The 13262-nt window shown below is 34.5% G+C and overlaps 1 long non-coding RNA gene across 4 annotated transcripts in view; it reads left to right on the top strand.

Moving 5' to 3' along the window:
* LOC116531135 overlaps nucleotides 1-13262 on the top strand; it is a 58270-nt gene that overhangs the window by 11225 nt on the left and 33783 nt on the right. For 3 of the 4 annotated variants that reach the window (XR_004260290.1, XR_004260288.1, XR_004260289.1), the window contains exon 2: nucleotides 2153-2209. This is a non-coding gene — a long non-coding RNA (uncharacterized LOC116531135). Of the gene's footprint in view, nucleotides 1-2152; nucleotides 2210-2346; nucleotides 3047-3086; nucleotides 3235-13262 lie in introns of those variants that run through there. The other variant, XR_004260287.1, reaches the window with a different exon arrangement.

Genomic DNA, 13262 nt, shown 5'->3' with positions numbered 1-13262 from the left:
GCTTGGAGGTGGGGTTTCACTGGGGACCCACCCCTATCTGCCTAGGGATTTGGCTGCCTCCTGCTTCTCTTAATATTTAACCTCCCAATTATTATATTTTCCCAAAGTATTAGAGAGGGAAGTGAGTCCCAACTTATAATCTTCTTGATTTCAGTTCTTACTGTCATCAGGGAAATAGTCTAACAGTCATGTTTTAAACATGCCCAACAATATAGTTCTAAAGATCTATTCAATTTCAACACTAGCCTGAAGACTCCATTCCACAGCCCACTACATGGACATATGCTGGAACTTAGATGTGCTATGACTCTTTCATTTTTTCTCTCATAATCTCTAAAGTTGAAAATATATGTATTTTTTTATAGCTGACTTCTCAAATCATATTGCAGCTGAATGCTGTTCCAGGAAATAATTATGGCTTATAAACTAGTGACAGCTCAAATCACGGCCTCTAAACTACCTTATCCATCAGTAACCCCAGGGCAATCAAACATTTTCTGAGATTTTAGCCACATTTTTCTTTCCAAAATACTTATACCAAACCTTTCAACTCTAAAGTCTCTTTATTCATCTGCTTAATTCTCTCTCCTAACATGGGCTGGCATACAACATTATGGAAAATATTGATATCTTTAGGAGTAAAAAGTATGCAATTTTCTAAAGCTGGAAATCATAGAAATGGCATCCCACCAGAAATCAAGGAACACTTACCTGAGAAAATGCTGGCTTATGCAGAATGCCTTGGAAGAATGTGTTTAGACGGTTAAACATAACTTGAAATAATTCAAATCCGGCAGGAGATGTGTGTGGAAGGGTAGGTTGGAAGCAAATAGAGCAAATTTTAACTTGTTGCTTTCATCATACATACCTTTCACAAAGATAAATATTATCCTTTTGAACTTCCAGCTATCCATAGGAGTAAATTTATACAGATCCACAGAAGACTGGATGAACAGCAGGAACATTTTAGTAGCAGGAAACATTGGGAGATGTCAGAACAAAAATGATCTGTTTAAAGAGACAGAAGAAAAGGAGGTAATTCATCAGTTATATTATTTGAGGCCATTTCAGAGTAGTTATTCATTTAAAAGGTCAGTGTGGAGATTTGCTTTGCAAATGGAACAAATTAAGAAAATGATAGGCTGAGAGTCCATTACACAGTGACTGTTAGCACAGGGTTCCTGTTAGCAGGGCACTGATGAGCCTTTGAATAGAATGGGATTAGGAATTGATTTTTCAACTGTTAAATGGTATCAGAACAGGTAAACATATAAGGTTGTGTGGTTTGGAACAAAGCTTCATGAATAGCTTTTTAAATAATTAATTATTTATCCTTTTGTTAATGCTCTGTTACCAAGGCCAGCACTACTGTTTAGTAATTCCTTTTAATAAGGCTTCTCAAAGCTGCTTTTAAGTTAGATTCCATTTGAAAGGAAAATAATTGACTACATAAAAGAATTAGAAACCACCATATTAAAACCAGATGTTTAAGTGAATGGTTTTGTTCCTTTTATGCTTTCAAAGTATATTCTTCCTGTTAAGAAATAAAACTATCAGAAAAGCAATAAATTAATCAGGTTATTTAATATGCAATATCTAACAAAATTATTTTGCAACAGTGCAATTGAAAAATAGTTTAATCAAGTAAGGAGATACACTATGCTGTGCAATATAATATGTGATAAGAAGAGTAATTGAGCCATGTTGCTGTTACACAGTATCTTAGAGCAGAAAAACAGAGGCTTATTTAACTGAATACTTTAAAATGACAATCGCCAGTTTTGCAATAGGATGTCTTTTCTCATTTTCTCTAGTAATGATTGGTTTTTGCTTTGTTTTGCTTTTCTTATGACAGAATTTCACCAGGATGGCCAGGCTGGAGTACAATGGGGTGATCTCAGCTCACTGCAACCTTCGCTTCTCAGGTTCATGCGATTCTCCTGACTCGGCCTCCCGCGTAGCTGGGACTACAGGCTGGCTAATTTTTACATTTTTAGTAGAGACGGAGTTTCACCATGTTGGCTAGGCTGGTCTCGATCTCCTGACCTCAAGCCTCAGCCTCCCAGTGTGCTGGGATTACAGGTGTGAGCCACCACACCTGGCCTCTAGCAATGCTAATAAATGTCTAATGTCTAGTGTTTTTATTTTTCAGATGGTTTAGTAGACACCTGTTAATTTGTCTGCCTCGCATTCATTCATCTTCCTCATGGTAAGTGCACCCCAATTTTCCTTGAGAATCCATGCCTCATTAAGTATTAGCCTATGAGGTCTACATGCCATTGGTTCCAGGGATGATCACAGAATCTAGGGATGGTTTATTAGAGCATGTCATTCTTTTAACCATAGTGATTGGATTAAAGATGGATAGAATATACCGTCATGTGATTCAGAACCAATAGCATTCAGTTTATTGACTGGCATGGTATGAACAGGAAGATCCATTTATACCTGAAGTAAGAAAATGTAAGCCAAATACTTCTTTGCTTAAGCAATTTTGAGCTGAGTTGCTGTCTCTCATAAAAGGAAGTGACTAAACTGAAACAAACGGATTCTTGGAGAAATCCCTAATGTACTATGGTGTTTTTAAACCCTTATACTCTTAAAGTGGCATGGGCCCATCCCCTCACCTCTTTCCCTCATAACACTCTTTTCTGGTTCTGATCATATAAAAGAGATAATGGTCACTTCCTTTTTATAATTTTCCTTTATGAGGTTGAATGACATTTACAAGTAAAAGGATAGTATCTCAATCAAATGTTACGGATTCTAAAACTAATCACTCGGTGCAATTAATCTGTGCTTATTCTAGTGTTTGTTTGTACTGCCTCTTCCCACACCAAGTCTATTTACTTTGTTCATTTACCAACATGGCTCAAAATACAATCAAAGCTTTAAAAAAAATTACAGCAGATGGATATCAAATTATATTGCAAAATTTATCAAGTCATTCGTAAGGTTACATTAAATAAAGAGTAGGAAATCTTATCTTGGCCCATGATTGAACTGAGAAATGAAATAGATGATATATTACAGAATCAAATCACAGGTAATGTCAATAGATGATATATTACAGAATCAAATCATAGGTAATGTTCTTACAATAGGCAAATAAATTAAACAAAGGAATAAACAAAGAAAGCTGTACTATTTGTAAAATATTTGAGTGTAGAGTTCAATATAATTGACCTAAATAAAGTAATTAATTTCAACCTCATAAGAGGTCTGAATTGGATCTTAAATATTAGTTCATTACTATGAGTAATGACGGGGATACAGAAAAATATAGGGTCCACAATGAAACTCACTTTCAACTAATTGAGCAATATTGAATGTGATTTGAAACCTCTTTGATATCCTTAAAAAGTGGAAATTGATGCCTCCTTGGAATAAAGCTTGGCCTTCAGACAAAGCCTGATTTTTCTACAAGATACAAAATGACAAAAAAGAAATCTTTTAAAAAAGAGTACTCAGCCTGTTTCAGTTAGAGAAAAAAACTCATTTTGCATATCAATTAAAACACACTTGATAGTAAGTTTCCTGCTAAACCCTTAAATTAACAATTGAGCTTTTTTTGGTATATTTTATTTCTTTTTTTATGTTTATTTTTTATCACTATACTTTAAGTTCTGGGGTACATGTGCAGAACATGTAGGTTTGTTACATATGTATACACGTGCCATGGTGGTTTGCTGCATCCATCACCCCATCATCTACATTAGGTATGTCTCCTAATGCTATCCCTCCCCAATCCCTCCATTCCGCTGCTGTCTTTCCCCTATCCCCTCAACTCCCAGCAGGCCCCAGTGTGTGATGTTCCTATCCCTAGGTCCATGTGTTCTCATTGTTCAATACCCACTTCTGAGTGAGAACAGGTAGTGTTTGATTTTCTGTTCTTGGGTCATTTTGCTGAAAATGATGGTTTCCAGCTTCATCCATGTCCGTGCAAAGGACAAGAACTCATCCTTTTTTATGGCCACATAGTTTTCCATGGTGTATATATGCCACATCTTCTTTATCCAGTCTATCACTGATGGGCATTTGGGTTGGTTCCAAGTCTTTGCTATTGTGAACAGTGCAACAATAAACATATGTGTGCATGTGTCTTTAGAATAGAATGATTTATAATCTTTTGGGTACATACCCAGTAATGGGATTGCTAGGTCAAATGGTATTTCTATTTCTGGATCCTTGTGGAATCACCACATTGTCTTCCACAATGGTTGAACTAATTTCACACTCTCACCAACAGTGTAAAAGCATTCCTATTTCTCCACATCCTCTCTAGCATCTGTCTCCAGATATTTTTAATGATCACCATTCTAACTGGTGTGAGGTGGTATCTCAATATGATTTTGATTTGCATTTCTCTAATGACCAGTGATGATGAGCTTTTTTTCATATGTTTGTTGGCTGCATAAATGTCGTCTTTGGAGAAGTGTCTGTTCATACCACTTGCCCACTTTTGATGCAGTTGTTTCTTTCTTGTAAATTTGTTTAAGTTCTTTTTAGATTCTGGATATTAGCCCTTTGTCAGGTGGGTAGATAGCAAATGTTTTTCCCATTCTGTTGGTTGCCAGCTCACTCTAATGATTTTTTTTTTTTTTTTTGGCTGTGCAGAAGGTCTTTAGTTTAATTAGATCCCATTTGACTATTTTGGCTTTTGTTGCCAACGCTTTTGGTGTTTTAGTCATGAAGTCCTTGCCCATGACTATACCCTTAGTGGTAATGCCCAGGTTTTCTTCTAGGGTTTTTATGGTGTTAGGTCTTATATTTAAATCTTTAATCCATCTTGAGTTAATTTTTGTATAAGGTGTAAGGAAGGAATCCAGTTTCAGCTTTCTGTAAATGGCTAGCCAGTTTTCCCAGCACAATTTATTAAATAGGGAATACTTTCCCCATTGTTCTGTTTAAGAAGTTCTCTTGCAATGATCTGCATATCCTTTCCTTCAACTTTGTCATCCTCATCATCCTAACATCATTAGTGATAGAATTTAATTTTATAATACTCATTAATATTAATGTCCTATTCAATATAATATCCTCCATAATCAATTTAATTAAATGATACCATAAACTCAGCATTGTGTTTAGTACTAGGTATATTTAAAATAAATATTAGCTACTATTATTGCTATTTTTCTTACCCTATTGGTCTTTTTTGAATAGCATAGTAAAGTAAGATATAAAATAGTATATATGATTTAGTAAAGATTGAAATAGGCATTGAATATAAGGCTGGGGTCCTGACTCACTTATACCTGAATTCTAGCTATAACTTTAGATAAATTAACAGATATTGTTTATCCTCATTTCCCTTAACTTAAAATGGGAAAGTGATATTATTATTTACAAAGTACAATGACGTTATTCACCCGAAGAATTTAGCAAAGTGCTTGGTCTTAGTAAGTGTTAATATTAACTAAAATAACAATAATATACTTTAGGCTGTTCTATTTTCATGAACATAAATGTTCTGACAGACATTAACTTTGGACCTCACACTTCCTAAAGGTTTTTTTTTTTTTTAACTTATATAATTTAATTATCTTTTAAACATAAGATCTAAAACCTTCAATATTTTTTTTTAATCTCTTTTTGTTTCCTTGGGTCTAATCTAGGAATCAATGAAAGGTCTATTTTTTATATAAAAATAGAAATATAATATAGACTATATTATCCTTTCTTTGCATATACAAAGTTCTTTGCACTGAACAAATACTTTTCATAATCTCATAATGCATTACAAATATTGGTTTAGGAGTCATGCAGCTGGAGACTACAAGATTCTGACCCTCCCTAAACTGCTCCTAAGACCAGTGCTTGAGATATTTTGCAAACCCTGTACTTGATGAGTCAGCTGGCACCACACATATCAATAAACTGGCTCATTGAATTTTGTGGCCCCCACCCAGGAACTGACTCAGAGCCAGAAGACAGATTCGGCTCCTCATTATTTCATCCCTGACCAATCAGCACTCTCGGCTCACTGGCTTCTGCCACTCACCAAGTTGTCCTTAAAAACTCCACTCCCCAGATGCCCAGGAGACTGATTTGAGTAATAATAAAACCCCAGTCTCCCACACAATCAGCTCTGCATGAATTACTCTTTCTCTATTGCACTTCTCCTGTCTTGAAAAATTGGCTCTGTCTAGGGAGCAGCCAAGGTGGTTACAATGAATGAAGTGGTCATGATGGCAAGGATGGAGATTATGTCTGTGTTCAGCAACATGGACTTCCATTCTCCGAGGCTGACCTGGCTACTGCTACTCTAGATGCCCAAACTGCCAATAGCAGAGATGAAGACTGAGTCCTCTCTGGGGTGATAAGCATGCTACTTAGTAGCAAGTTGATTAGATTGGACCACTCCTATATGGATGTGCAGCATTTTGTTCTTACTGGAATAGACATGTACTTTGGATGTGAATTGCTTCCCAATGCTTTTGCCAAAACTACTATCCATGGACTTACAGAATGCCCTATCCAAAATCATGTCATTTCACACAGCATTATTTCTGATCAGTGAACTCATTTCATAGCCAAAAAAAGTACAGCAATGGGACCATGCTTATGGAAGACATTAGTCTTATTATGTTATACATCATTCTGAAGGAGCTGGCTTGACAGAATGGTGGAATTGCCTTTTGAAGACTGAGTTACAGCACCAGATGCATGGCAATACCTTCTAGCGCTGAGGAAACGTTCTCCAGAAGGCTACACATGCTCTGAATCAACATTCAATATATGGCACTCTTTCTCCTATAGCTAAGATTCATGGATCCATGAGTCAGGGGTGGAAATAAGGGTGGAACCATTCACTATGATCCCTAGTGACAGATTAGCAAAAATTTGTTTCCTATTCTGGTGAACTTATGCTCTGCTGGCTTAGAGCTCTTGTTCTAAAGGAGACAGTAGAAGCAGTCTCCTTTAGAACAAGGCCTCTAAGCCAGCAGAGCATAAGTTCACCAGAATAGGAAACAATAATGGCACTGATCTGGAAATTTAGACTGCTGTTCAGCCACTTTGGACTCCTTATGTCTCTCAATCATAATTAATGGAGTTACTGAGTTGGTTGGAGTGATTAAGTCTAACTACTGAGGGGAAGTTGGCCTGCAATTTCACAATGGAGATGTGAAATGGAGAATGTAGTTGAAATACAAGAGACTTCCATCTCTCTAAGTATTACCATACCCTGTGATTAAACTCAATGGAAAACTACAACAACCCAATGCAGGCAAGTTGACAAATGGCCCAGATCCTTCAAGAATAGACTTGGATCATCCTGCCAGACAACTGAGAACCTTGTGAAAGCAGAGAGAATACAGAATTGTGATGAAAAAAGGTAGTTATAAATACCTGTTATGACCATGTGACTAGTAAGGATTAATTTTCTTATTTCCTATTTATTTTGTTATGAATATGTTTGTGAGGGCTGATTTTTAACTTAATTGGGCCATTGGGTGCACAGACAGTTGGTCAAATATTATTCTGGATATGCCTGTGAGGTGTTTCTGGATATAATTAATATTTAAGTCAGTATACTGAGTAAAAGAAGATTGCTCTCCCTAATATGGGTAAGCCTCCTTCAATTACTTGAAGATCTGAGTAGAATAAAAAAGGCAGAGTAAAAAGAAACTTCACCCGTGTGACTTCCTGAGCTGAGACACCAGTCATTTCCTGCTCTTGGACTAGAACTTAAACCATCAGCTTTCCTAGTTCTCACATCTTCAAATTCACACTAGAAATTACACTGTTAGCTCTCCTGGTTCTTAGATCTTTGGATTTGGACTGGAACTATGCCATCACTAGCTCTCCTCAATCTCCAGGTTGCTGACTGTACATTTTGAGATTGCTCAGCCTCCATAATTTCTATCTATCTATTTATCTATCATCTATCTATCAATTATCTACATTTCTATCTTTTTGATAGAAAATACAGATGATATATAGGTTATATATATAATATTGGTTTTATTTTTCTGGAGAACCTTAATGTAGCATCTATTTTGGAGGTTTTATTTACCTCTAAGAAGCATTGTATGTTTTCTTCCCTTAGATTTAGAAAATGATACATTTTAGTGGGCATACTGCCAACATTTAAAAAAAGAAACTTTCAGCTTCCTTTGCAATAGTAGTTGACCAAGTAACTGTTATTGATATGTGAATAAAGGTACTATGTGGAACTTCTGAGAGGCTTGAGCTAGCTGACACTCTAGCATCCATCTTATGGCATGGTAATCAAAGCTATAACCTAGAATTTGCAGAGAGTTGAACTGGAAGATAACTTGGTCCTTGATGCTAATGTCTTCATAGATATATGAAATCAATCTAAGCACCCTACTTAAGTATTTCTTCACTTCATAAAGAAATTCTAGTCATGCTTACACCACTGTTTTGATGGAATCTATATTACTTTTATAACTGAGTCAGCATCTAAGAAAATATATCAAATACTCTTATTTCTAGTAAAATAAGGCTTTTGACTAAAGGTTAAGTAGCAAAAGGGCAGTTTTTACTGTTTTTACTCAAAGTACAAGACTTTTCATATACTTCTTCATTTAGTCCTTGATGGGTAGCAGCACACTGTATTTAGTTTTGTATTGATTCTCATGTGTCTGAAGTGAAGCTTTGTCTATTAAGGAGTGAAATGGGGAGGTAGTGAAGGGATAGAATGAGAGAGACAATGAGAAAGCTTTCATCAGGTGAATTAAGATAAAATGAAGTCCAATTTTCTTATCTTAAAAGGTCTCCTGAAAAAAAAATGGTCCCTGGAAGTAAGTTTTAGTTTAACAAGGTACAAAATCAATATTGCATCTAAGTTTTAAAATTGGGCAACATGAGAGATTTAAGCCTTTTCCTCAGTGTTCATGTTATCACGGTTGTCTTTGCTTACTGTACTTATTTTGACATCCACTTTTGTAGCCTTAGTGTATGCTATATTTGGATTATCTTAAGAAATCTTAATAATTTATTTTCCACAAAGGTGCCAAGAACATACATTGGGGAAGAGACAGCCTTTTGAATAAATGGTTCTGGGATAACAGAACATCTGGGATAACAGGGTATCCATATGCAGAAAAATAAATCTAGATCCTTATCTTCCTCCATATAAAAAAGTCAACTCAAAATGGATGAGATATTTAAATGTAAGACCTTAAACTATGAAAGTACTAAAAGAAAACTTTGGGGAAGCACTAAGGACATTGGTCTAGACAAAGATATTTTTTGGAAAACCTAAAAAGCACAGACAACAGAAGCAAAAACAAGGAAATGGAATTACATCAAGCTAAAAGGCTTCTTCACAGCAAAGGAAACAATTTAAAAAGTGAAGAGATAACCTAAAGAATGGGAGAAAATATTTGCAAACCATCTATTCAGCAAGGGATTAATAACCAGAATAATAAGGGACTGAAACAACTCAATAACAACCCAGTTAAAAAATGGACAAAAGACCTGAATAGTGATTTCTCAAAAGAAGATATACAAATGGCCAACAGATATATGAAAAAATGCTCAGGTCACTAATTATCAAGGAAATGAAAATCAAAAACACAATTAGATATCATCTCACCCCATTTAGAAGAGCTATTACCAAAAACACAAAAAATAACAAATGCCAGTGAGGATGCAGAGAAAGGGAATGCTTGTGCATTATTGGTGAAAATGTAAAGTAGTGCAGCCATTATAAAAGAATTGTGTTGGTGCCTCAAAAAACTAAAAATACAATTCAGCAATTGCACTGCGAGGTATACATCCAAAGGAAAGAAAATTAGTATATCAAAGAGATATTTGCCCTCCCATGTTTATTGGACACTATTAACAATAGCCAAAATGTGAAATCAGCCTGAGGGTCAATCAACAGATAAATGGATAAAAAATGTGGTATAAATATAAACATGTATATATATACATACACATATGATGGAATATTATTAGGTCATAAGAAAAATAGAGTCCTGTCATTTGTAGCAACATGGAAGGAGGTCATTAAGTTCATTATGTTAAGTGAAATAAGCCAGGGAAGAAAGACAAATATTGCATGTTCTCATTCATATGTGGGAACTAAAAAAGTGGATCTCTTGAAGGTAGTGAATAGGATGTTGGTTACCAGAGGCTGGGAAGGGAGGATTAATAGGGGAGGAATAAAGAGAAGTTAAGGGTAAAAAAAACGTATTTACAAGAAATAAGTTCTACTCTTTACAGATGGAGATTTAGTTTAATTATTCTGAATGTAAATATTTAATAGTACAATAAGGATATTATAGTTAAAAATAATTTGTTATATATTTCAATATAGCTAGAAGAGAAGAATTGTAATGTTCTCAACACAAGAAAAAGATAAATGAGGTAATGCATATGCCAATTATCCTAATTTGATCATTATACATTATACACATGTATGAAAATACCACATGTACTCCAAAAAATATGTACAACTATGATAGATCAGTAAAAAACAATTTATTGTCCCAGTCTTATTAATGTCTTGAAACTAATTTGTTAAGCTCTAAGATGCATTGATTGCATATCCATTACAAAAGTTAGTACTGGACAATAAATACTAAAACCATTCTGAACATGTAATATATATGTTAGTTGTGAGATTGAATTTAAAGGTGTTGCTTTTATTATTGATGAGCTTTTTTTGTAATTAACTATTTCTTGGCCAGGCACGGTGGCTCATGCCTGTAATCCCAGCATTTTGGGAGGCCTAGATGGGCGGATAACCTCAGGTCAGGAGTTCAAGACCAGCCTGACCAACATGGAGATACCCTGTTTATACTAAAAATACAAAATTAACCAGGCATGGTGGCACATATCTGTAATCTCAGCTACTTAGGAGGCTGAGGAAGGAAAATCCTTGAACCCGGGAGGTAGGGGTTGAGGTTAGCCGAGATTGTGCCTTTGCATTCCAGTGTGGACAACAAGAGTGAAAATGTCTCAAAAAATAAAATAAAAATAAGATAAAGTAAAATTAAAATAAAATAAATAACTATTTCTTGTCTCCAATATATATGCTGGACGCTATTATAGCAAATATGAAAACTGACAATATTATTATCCTATATACCATGCATGGCTTATTTTCTTTTGAGTGACTTTTTTTTTGTAACTTTTTATTTTGAAGTAATTATAGATTCACAGGAAGTTGCAAGCAAGGGTACAGGGAGGTCCTATGGAGATCCCCTGGTAAGGAAGACTTACCAGCTTTCTCTAATGTTAAATTCGTGCAATACCAAAACCAAAATCAGAAAATTGACATTGGTAAAGCTACAGAAATTATCCATAATTCACAGATACAGTGATTTATTATAAATGTATGTATTTATTTGAAATTTTGTCATGTAACTTACCGTATTTAAGATACAGACTGTCCCATCATCAAATGGCTCCTTTGTTCTACCCAACTATAGACATCCTTACACATACTCATCTTAACCCCTGATAACCACTAACCTGTTTTCCATTTTCTATAGTCTTGGCATTTCGAGAATGTTATATAAATGGAATCATACACTAGGTAATCCTTGGAGGTTAACTTTTTCCACTCAGAATAATTGCCCTGAGGTTCATCCAAGTTGTTTTATGTATCAATAGTCTGCTCCTTTATATTTCTAAGTGGTATTCTGTGGTTTGATTGTATCACAGCTTGTATAGCCATTCACCTGTGAAATGAAATCTGGATTATTTCCAGGACTTGGATATTAAATATAAAGCTGCTATGAGGATTCAAGTACAAGTTTCTGTATGAACATAAGTGTCATTTCTCTGAGACAAATTCCTAAGAGTGCGATTTTGAGACTTATTTTAGGTCATTTTTTGTTTTAAAAGAAACTGACAAACTATTTCAGAGTTGTTGTATCATTTTACATTTTCTTCAGCAATATATGAGTGATTTTGTGTCTCTGTTTTGCCAGCATTGAGAATTTTCATGAGCTTTTATTTTCATAATTTATATAGGTATGTAGTACTATCTCATTTTAGTTTTAATTTGCATTTTCCTGGTGGCTAATGATATAGAAATTCCTTTTATGTGCTTATTTGCCATCTGTATATCTTCTTCAGTGAAACATCTGTTCATGTATTTTTCTCATTTTCTACGTTAATTTGTGGTGGTGTTTACATAGTTTAAAGCCGTTTTTTTATATTCTAAATGTGTGGTAGATGTACGATTTACCAATATTTATTATCTCCCAATCTGTAATTTACCTTTTCTTTTAATGGTGTTTTTACAGAATAAAGGTTTTTAAAATTCTTTTCAATGAAGTCAATTTATACTCTTAATTAGCTGCTAATTTAATAAGTTTGACTTGGTTATTTCTTATATAGCTTAGTGAGAAACTAACACTTACTATACTTACTATTTCATCAAGATTTCTTTTTCAGCAATATTTCTATTATAGAATGGGCAAAAAAATAATTCATTAAAAGAAACCATTTTGGCTATATTACAACTTCTCTTAGAAAATATGCCACCCTTTATCGCTTTTCGAAAACACTTATATTTTAATCCTCATAAATTCCAGTTTCTACACATGGGACAAATTAAAATGTTATTTTGTTTTCTAAAATAGAATGATTATCATTGATATTGTTGCTCTTTGGTTTTCTCTTACCTATCAGTATGGGTAACGTGTGTACTAGTGAAGTATTTTGCTATTAACTCATAGTATCTAAAAACTCTCAGGCTATTGGAGATAAATTAGGTAAAACTCACTTACATGTCCTGAAAAATGTCATACCAAAGCTAATGGTCTGTAGTTTAATTTGTGCTTCATTTAAAAAACATATATTGAAGGCCACAAAGTGCTAGAGACTGTTTTAGAACATATCAATAGTGAACATATTGGTTTTACATACAGATAATAAAAGTCGTTTGTAAAATACAATTTGAACCAGATTTTTAAATAAATTTAAATGGAATGCATCAACAGATATTAAGTTCTGCCATTGGTTTAACCTGTAAACTATACACTATTAGGGACAACTTCAGGTTTTATTTTTAATTACCTAGGTTACATTTCAGTCTCCATATAATCTCTGGCATTTTCTCCAGTATTTATTTAGAAATATTGTTATTTTGTTTTCAGAGATGCATTTACACTGAGTCATGATTTTTTCCCCTACAGTGTTTATTACTATTCTTCAGAGCAAGCATGTATTAATACAATACCAAAAAGTAAGCTACTAATTTTAGGGATCCCCTCATCTGGCTGAGACATCATCAGAGGAGGCCAGAGGGTAATATAATGATCACCTAAAGG

This window comes from Sapajus apella, unplaced genomic scaffold (genome assembly GCF_009761245.1).
Source record: "Sapajus apella isolate SASKATOON/1434 unplaced genomic scaffold, GSC_monkey_1.0 scaffold3, whole genome shotgun sequence".
In the NCBI taxonomy this organism is placed as follows: Eukaryota; Metazoa; Chordata; class Mammalia; order Primates; family Cebidae; genus Sapajus; species Sapajus apella.
This window is presented reverse-complemented; position numbering and strand designations above follow the sequence as displayed.